Source organism: Dreissena polymorpha, chromosome 2 (assembly GCF_020536995.1).
Source record: "Dreissena polymorpha isolate Duluth1 chromosome 2, UMN_Dpol_1.0, whole genome shotgun sequence".
NCBI lineage: Eukaryota > Metazoa > Mollusca > Bivalvia > Myida > Dreissenidae > Dreissena > Dreissena polymorpha.
In genome coordinates, this window is record NC_068356.1 from 137,863,295 (window position 1) to 137,872,862 (window position 9,568).

Here is a 9,568-nt window from a genome sequence, read left to right on the forward strand (position 1 = left end):
TGATTGTTGTATTTTCAGTTGGTTGCCAATGCTTGTCGGTCAGCATCTGCTGAAACAAATGGTGGAAGTAGAGTAAGTTGTTATTTAGCTTTAGCACACATGTCACATATTCTGTAAGCAAATTAATATGTTGTTTTTTGGTAGTTTTGATGCTGCATGCTCGCATGGAGACATAGCTTTGGATTGTGTTGTGACTTGTAGGGTCAAGGCCACTTTTGCTAAACATAGAGACACAGCTCCCCTTTAAACGTTAATGTTCGCTGAAATTGTCTGTGTAGGTTCATGCTGAATTAGCAAGGGGCAACTAAGCTAAAGGTAAAGGGCACTAAAGTTTGATGTAGGTATTGTAATAACAATTTGTGTGTAGGTAAGATTAAATGCAGACCAAGCTTAGATTACAACTGGGGGTCAGGCAGTTTAATGACAAGATTATTGTAATTAAAATAGAAAAATGGTTTCTGCTTTATTAGTCAGGTAAATGCTAAGATGTATGTTACTAACAATATACAAATGATGTGACACATCGATATTGAACATATGTTACTTAATATCAGTGAGTCATAGAGGGAACCTGTTATTGAATGCTGTTCAAGCATCCAATGATCACCATGGTGTGTTAAATATGTATCTGTAGCTCAAACGTATGTTTTATGCTTTAACCCTAATAGGTCAGAGTTATGTATTTGTAATAATATACATGTAAAAAGAGCCTATTGCACCTCTACAGTATGTGCTTGGTACCTATATTTTCTAAGACATTCATTGGTCCTTTGATCAAGAGTTACCTTATAATTATGTTTGGCAAATGTATGAAAATCAGTGTTCAGTGACAACGTCTTAATGCCAACTGTATTGGTGGTTCATATGTAAACGAAGTAACTAAATTCATCAAACTTCTACAGGTTTAGGCTGATGTAAGAGACCAATCAGAAGATACAGTTAAGCTTCTTGATAGCAGCTTTCCAGGTGACCAGAGATGTGATTGTTTTTAAGGTCAAGTGATTGGGCAACAGACTTGAAGTTTCAAGATGCGTACAGGGTTCAGTGGGGGTCTATACTACACTCCTTGAGTGATAACGCCAGTGTTAATACTAGAGGAAAAATCAGCTCTTGACAAGACTATATTGCTTAGTGGTATATGATATGGTGACTACTGATGTTATTAAATAGTAAGCTATGATTTGATGAACTTCAGTGTTTAACTTTCATGTCTAATCAACATTGTAACAGCCATTATGTTAATGTTTCTTTGACAAATGTTCTGCAACTTAAATTGTAACTTTATTTTACTGTGCTTCCATAAAGATAAAAAGATTGCTACAATTTGATGATCAAAATCAATTGTGTTTCATTCAATACAAAGTCCTATGTGTATACAATTACGAATTTAATCTATTACCTAACAACACCAATATATGACAGACAAGAAACAATTTATAGGGATTGATGCAAAGAGTCATGATTGCAGTAGTACATGTGCTTCAGACTCATGTTTGATATCAACAACTATTTGCATACTGTACGGTCTGTACTTAAACTAATGATTTAGGGCCTGTTAAAACTGTCATGACAAAACAAAATGAAAATCATTAGATTTGTCATGTACTTCTTTACTCACTTAAGAACTGTTACTTATAGAAGCAATATTCTACAAACCTGAAAAACATGGATTGTAAGGCTTCCCAATTGTTTTAGAATAATATCTAAATAATAATGTCCACACATATTTGAAGTTAACTATATACATGGTAATTGCTTGTGTTCTTGTTACAAAATCAAGCTGTTGCAGCAGTGAGTGGGAACAAATGTTTATAAACTTAAAAAAAACATTTCATCATGCAATCTACGAATTTCCTTTCAAGCCCTTACCATGTGCTGATTCTTCAACTATCATGTTTGCTTATCAATAAAACATTAAACCAAGGTGTGGTGTACTAGGTGCTACACACCAAACACTTACAATAACCAGTCTTCCTATCTGGCATTACCCCCTACCCCAACTAAACAAACTTCTGGGGTGATGTCCAAAATGGAGAATCCTGGTGCATCCGATACAAATCTATTACACACACGTCTGTACGGTGGTACAGATATGTCATGTTCATGTTTTTATTTATGTTGATCCAACCACTTTGTAACTCTTAATAATTCGTAGGAACAAGAAACTTAGTCGTGAATAAGCATAATTTGCATCTGTGCCACCATAAGTCTAAAATTGTTGCCTTTCTGACCCAACATGGACAATTGAAGTATTATGTTGTCATGTGGCGAGCAATAACAATTCCATTAAATTATATCCAGTCTGACGCTTCTATAGTATCGACATCAAATGGAGCAAACATTAATATTTCATTTCAATGACATAGTAGGTAATTATGACTTAGTATGTTATTTCAATAGCTAATTACTGTTACCATTGAGGACCGTGCTTATAGAACTATGGATATGTCTACAGAGCCTTTCACTGTAACAGCACCAAATTAGATGCGACCCGACTTGGAAAATTATATGCATATAACGCTTATGTTACTGTTGTTCAACTTGGTGGCCTTCTAAGCTCTAACTATGGTCTCTGCAAATAATCTCTTCTTGGGCCGTTTTGGTACATGGAAAGAGTTACAGGCTTACAGGAAGCCAGTGGGCTCACACATCCATGTATAGAATGGTTTTTACCATACTGCATGTGGCTATGAAATGCTTACCTACGAATATTTAAACTATGTATTAATTTATGATTAAATACCCTTAATGTGAAAATTTAAAAAATATGAAGGAAACTTGTTTTTAAATATATTCAACTTTTGTTACAATTTTAATGCTCAAAGACTTAATTAATATAACACGCAATACTCTGATAACTTACTAAAATTTGTAGCACTTGACATTCCATCACTTGTAAGTGTAGTTTCATCATGCGTGCGTTAATAAGATATGTTACTGAAGATATAATGTGTTTTAATATTAAATATATCATATTTCCAGTTTGTTCATTTACAAAAAATTATTATATATATGATGTAAACACTTATACAGTATATTCCATATGATCGCGATCACAATTGTCCTATATAAACATAAAAATTAAAAATGCATTTAATATCCGGGAATGCTAAAACCTTTATTAACTAAACATCTGTTCAAAGAAAACCCGCGTCTAAATATATGACATATTTGGCAAGTTGATGAGTTTGACAGGATAAGGATGCATTCTTCTCGATTTATTAAGCATGGTCCCATGGTCAGTCAGCTGCCTTAATAATGGTCGGTTAGCTGCCTGGTCAAAAGGTCAGTTAGTTGCCTGGTTAAATGGTGAGAAAAGCCGGCTACCTGCTCTAATTATCTGTCAGTCGTCCAGTCAGTCAGTCACCAAGTCTAATGGTCTATCAGTTTTCTAGTCCAATAGTGAGTCAGTCACCCGGTATTATGGTCAGTCAGTCACGAGGTCTAATAGTCAATCAGTTTGTCCAGTCTAATGGTCAGTCAGTCACCTGGTCTAATGGTCAGTCAGTAATTCAGTATAATTATAAGTTAGTCACATGGTGTAATGGTCAGCTAGTAGCCCGGTCTAATGGACAGTCAGTCGACCAGTCTAATGGTAAGTCAGTTGTCCAGTCGAATGATTAGTTTGCCATCCGGGTCAGTGAAATTGTCAGATAGTTGCTGGGTCTTATGGTCAGATTGTTGTCCAGTCTAATGGTGAGGTAGTCGCTGGGTCTAATCAGTTGCCAAATCTTATTGTCAGTCAGGTGACCAGTCTAAGAGTCAGTCGCCTATTCTATTGGTAAGTCAGTCACCATGTCTAAAAGTAAGTTAATCGCCTGGTGTGGTTTTCCGTAAATCGCCAGACTAATAGCGGTCAGTTAACTGGTTTTATGGTCAGTCAGTTGCTCAGTCAATTGTCAGTCAGTTGCCCGGTCAAATAGTCAGTCAGTCGTCTGGTTTTATAATCAGCCAGTTGCCTGGTCAAATAGTCTGTCAGCCCACTTGTCGTATGGTCAGCCAGTTGCCCAGTCTAATTGTCATTCAGTCACTTAAGCTAATAGTCAATCAGTCACCAAGGCTAATAGTATGTCATTCACTTAGTCTTATAGAAAGTCAGTCACTTAGTTTTATGTAAAGTCAGTCATATAGTCAAGTAGTCAGTCATTCATATAGTCTAATTGGTAGTCAGTCGCAAAGTATAATAGTAAGTCAGTCTAATTGATACAAATTAAAGGTAATTGTTTATTTGTTTACTCATACGCGTTTCAAGCAAATTTCTTAGATATAACAAATACGATTGTATATACGAGCGCCATAGTTTTAATTCTTTTACCTGTACCTTTTTAAGTTAGATTTCTAACGTCTACTCAAACGAGTAAACAAGTATGGAGCTCAATGGCAATACGCTGAAAGCTGTACGTCAAATGCCTCTATTGAAATTATTTCCAATTACCCAAGTTTGTAGCTCTCCTTAAACAATCAATTTCGATCAAATGTTGTTTTTCAAGGTTGGCACTATATAATTAAATCTGACTTTGTATTTTAATTTTGTTCACTTGAGCGGTAAGAATCGTAGGTTGATGCATAGTATAATGTACATTTCGAGGGAACGCATTTCATATCTGCGTGATTTCCTGGAACGACTATTCTACACATAGAGGTTACGTCACTGCAAACCTGTGACTCCTTTCCATGGAGGTGACGGCCTCACGGCCCCATACTAGCCAATATGCTCTGGCCATAGTGAAAATCACAGCTGAAAAACAGGTGTTGGGCACAGGGCAAAGTCCCACTATCAATATGTCATAAAACAACATTTTTCATCATTTGACAAAAATAATTTAATATAATTTAGTATATATATACTATATCAGAAATTATTTTTTTGTCAAAATGATGAAAAAATTTGTGTTATGACATATTGATAGTGTTGCCACGCGCCCAACATCTGTGAGCTCAAATACCTACTTTACAACGCGTGGTCGCATAATTATGGCCACTATCACAGTGAAAGGCTTAAAAAAAGTTCACCAGGCATGAGCATAAATGGGGACAGTAGTTGGCTATTTAAATAATGACTTAACATTAAATTAACAAAATTACTTTCGCATCATTAGTTGTGATGTTAGTATGTAGTATAGATGCGTTACGCAGGTGTATTTGTTGACAGATGTTACACGTTGTGGTGTAGCTGTATAACCAGGGTTTGACTGTTGTTGTATTTTATCAGCAATGAACGAAATGTTTCAGAAATGTATCGCAATTAGGACCGAATGAATACATTCTAGTTCTGCATAGGCCAATTAAAAATTAATTACATGGATGTTGGCAGGATAGCAGAGCTTTTATGGCTCTTTCGTACCAACATACAGCAGGAAAATGTGGTTTATTTACATTGAAATTTAGTCTTTGACATAATGATTATTAAACTGCAAACCGAGATTGACTGACCTGACGACAGCACATGAGGTCTCATCTTGCAAAGGGTCTTTATTCCTGAATATCTTAGTTTTCTAGTCATCGACATTACATTAGATGTAAATTGACTACTCCTGAGGCCACATATAGTTAATATAAATACATTGACCAATTGATAATTCTAACAAATTGAAGGAAAGAAGAAAATCTGTGCAGTAGAATCATAGTTGTGTGGTTATTTCCTTGCAAAATTGATTGCCTTAATGTTATTTATGTTAACGCAAAAAGCTCACAATCAGCGTGAACACGCTCAATTATCGTGATTTTCATTTCTGACAGCAGTTAATGTCGCAAAATCCATTTTTAGTTATTTTGATTTATTGATGTCATTAGCATTCTAACATGTGTTGCCATCATTATGATCAGCTATCATAATTGCCAGTTCCAAAACGATATATAAAGGCCTTCAGTTTGTAGTCAGAGTGTCGACTTGGAAAGCAACGACTGCGAAAGCAACGTGGATTTTCAGATTTTCTTGCAGAATAGGAGGAAAAGGAGAAACACGCAGGATGAAAGTGGTAAGATATTTTATCTACAAAATTTGAATTTAAACCCTTAAAGCTATAGTGAATCGAAGTACTCATTTAAATTAAGACGGATGAAAATAGTTGCTATAAACAATTTGTTCATAATTTACGGATGCAGTCAGAAAAATAGTATGCAATGAACTGTGTGTAAGTCATACGTTAACTGAAAAAATACAAATGTAAAATACTCGACTCTTCAAAGCCTTAGTAACTCAAATGTTATAAACATTAAGCGAACAAAACCAAAGTTTAATAATTTAAACACGCTGACCCTACTTATCTTAAGTCTGGTTAAATAAATAAAACCAACAGCAATCGTGTAGTATTCCGCTTTTGATATCTGAATGTCAAATGAATGATCACCACCAAATTAGTAAATACTCAAAGTCAGATCAAAGACGACGACCACTAATATGCTGATTTTCTCTAGGAAACATGTGTGTTTGTGTCTGTATTTTCACGTTGATTATGCTGCATTATGTGTGGACCCTGTGTGTGTCTCAGTACTCTTAACTAATTAGCTTACTAATCTCAAGACAGTGAGACCAATATTGGGAAGTATTTTGATGTATAGCTTGTTCCAGCTATTACGTTTTTACTGAAATGTATTGAATTTGGTAGCTGTGGGGCGGTGGACACGTAAATTTAGTAAACCTTTCCTATCCAATATGCTGTCCACTGGCTTAAACCCGGGTCGCCAATTTCAGAAGACCGTTTACCAAAAACTGCGCTAATCGGACAGCCTTTGTTAGTATAGCTTTTTGTAAATAAAACGTTCCATACTATCGAGTTTTAATAATGTGCGTGCATTTTTATTTGTATTGTTATTCAATTCCAGCAACTTCAACTCTTGGCCTTACTGACGTTTGCAGTCGTGGTTATAAATGGGAAAAACGAGCCTGGGTCGGTACCAAAGAGTGACAATGGGAATAACCACGGACGTTGTGAGTAATTATTGTTTACAACTTCATAGTTAAAGGAAGCATTTGCGATAGTTTTCCGCTATAAGTTGTGTTTTGTTTTGCTGTTTTGGATTTATCTCACCATAATCTTATTTAATGTCACAAATCAATGATCAGAACGATCATGCATTATGGTCATTATATACTATGTTCGTCATTATATGTAAAAGCATAAACTTAGATAACAACACAATACTGTGAAACTTGAAACTTGCTAAAAAAAAATTGATGAAACACCTATTTTTTTTATAATTGCACGTTGTGCACGTTGGGACATCCATAACCTTACATTTTCTTACAAAATATTCGAGACGGAATTGATTTAAGATAACAAAAGGAATTTCATGTCATACTTTTTTTCGCCACTTAACAAAGTAATTGGGGGGGGGGGGGGGGGTCAACATCTTTTTATCGGCTACTTTATAGTGTCCGCGTAAGATTATCTGTAAGTATGGGCAATATCATTGTATTGTTATTGTAATAAACACCGTTTTGTGTGATTTTGTTTAACCTGATAACAGGAGGATGGTTACACTGTTTATTTACTGTCGTTAGCATTCAGACTTACATTAATTAACTATCTATAAAACCAAGATACATTTAGTTATAAACCAGACATGCAGATGTTATGTGACTCAACAGACGTGTTCAGAGGTATACTTGCTTACTACAGACATTCCAATCGAACTACTGGAAAAAGTACTCTTATTTAATGTGATTGCAATGGAAAACTTATCAAAAATATTATTTGCACTTAATTCCCCTTTCCCTTTACCTAGATCCGAATATGTTTAAACACGCATTAGTTAGTGTAAGTGCGCTTGGAACACAACTAAAAAAGTTAACCGCAAATAAAAGCATAAGAACCAAGCAGACACAGTTAAAACATAATATTGGCAATGCTTAAACAAATCATAATTATGTATAGAGTATTGCTTTTTCTGTAATATAAGATCATCCGTTGCCATCATAACTACCTTTTTGGGTGATGCCAGACTATCTATAGAACTTATATAAACGATAGGCGGAATTTTACAAAGTAAAGCCGCGTCATGCAAAAAACGGACTTATTGCATATGCGGCTATCGTAGCTCAAAATCAGACTTTTACATGCGGCTATCGTAGCTCAAAATCAGACTTCTACATGCGGCTATCGTAGCTCAAAATCAGACTTCTACATTTTCTGCTCTAGTCACGCAAGGTTGTCTCATCAGCGGACAGGGTTATGCTGGTCTGAAGCTACGCTGGCGACATAAGACCCATTTTTGCATTAGGCGGCTCGGTTGTTCACACGATTATGACTCGGGAGTTTTATCCATCCTATAGTTGTAATTGGAAAAAACAAAATTATTTGCTCTGACCAGTCATTTGATGTTTCGTAAATCGTGTTTTGGTAAGAATGGTTAGCACTCGATGTAGACGTTTCCAAAAAAACTAGTGTGGTTTAAATTAAATTATTATTAATGGATGGGAGAACAGGAACTTGAAGTGCATATTGTTTTAAAATGTATGTATACTTATAAAACTCATCAGCCACGAAACGATTTTAAATAATTCTGCTTTGGTAACAACACGAGGATCATTTATACCACGTTTAACGTTACTTCAACTTTATACATATCCGGAAGGCCGCATAATTAGCACATTAGTCGTTTAATCTGTTTGGAGTAGATGAAGAAAAACTTGTATTTTCTTACTTGAACTCTATTGTTGGCATAAAAATGGAGCTATACCGTTCCGTGACAAAAATCTAGCAATTTAGGCATTTGCAACTAAGTTTAATGATCAGATCATATATGTTATTAGCAATATATTGTATAAATATCACACACCAAAGACGGTGATGCAACGTTTTGTCAACCTGAGAACGGTAATGCCCAGCATCCATCACATCATTTAGTGTATTTGTAATGTTTGTAATCTGGTTCAAACAAGCATGTTTTTTACAAGCATTTAGTAGATATGTTTTGTTTAAAATTATTTTGAGATTTTTCACGTAAGTCGGACTTACTAAAATACGTTCGTTTTGTGAATCGTAGATATGCCCCTGGTCGCATTAATTTTTTCTATTTGTATGTTCGCCTGCATGCTTTTTATCTCGTAATTCTGGTCCAGTAAATAAGTTAGTTAATTTAATAAAAAAGGAAGATATGAACGAATGATAGTGTGTTTCATTACTTACAGTTTGCCCGGCATCCTTTCTTCCCGTTGTTGTCAACGCTACGAGTCCGGACGTAACCGGTCCGCTTACTGTCGGCTATGTCGTTAACTATACCTGCAATGACGGTTATATCCCTGCCCCGGGAAGCAACATGAATTATACTTGTGATTTTACTTGTGGCGGTATCGGGCGATGGACTGGGAACCCGGCTTGTTGCATCCAACAGTCTCGTAAGAGATTCTGCGATTTCATTCCGTGTATTCCGCTATAACATGTACACCTACTAATGTCAGCTTTACACAATTATTATAAAATTATATTCAATGTTAAATAAGAGATATGAACACATGTTTTATTCTGGCTTAACTTACAGGATCATGCCCGGTATCCCTCCTTCCCGAGGTTGCCAACGCTGCACATCCATGGTTAACCGGCTCACTTACTGGCTCACTTGCTGT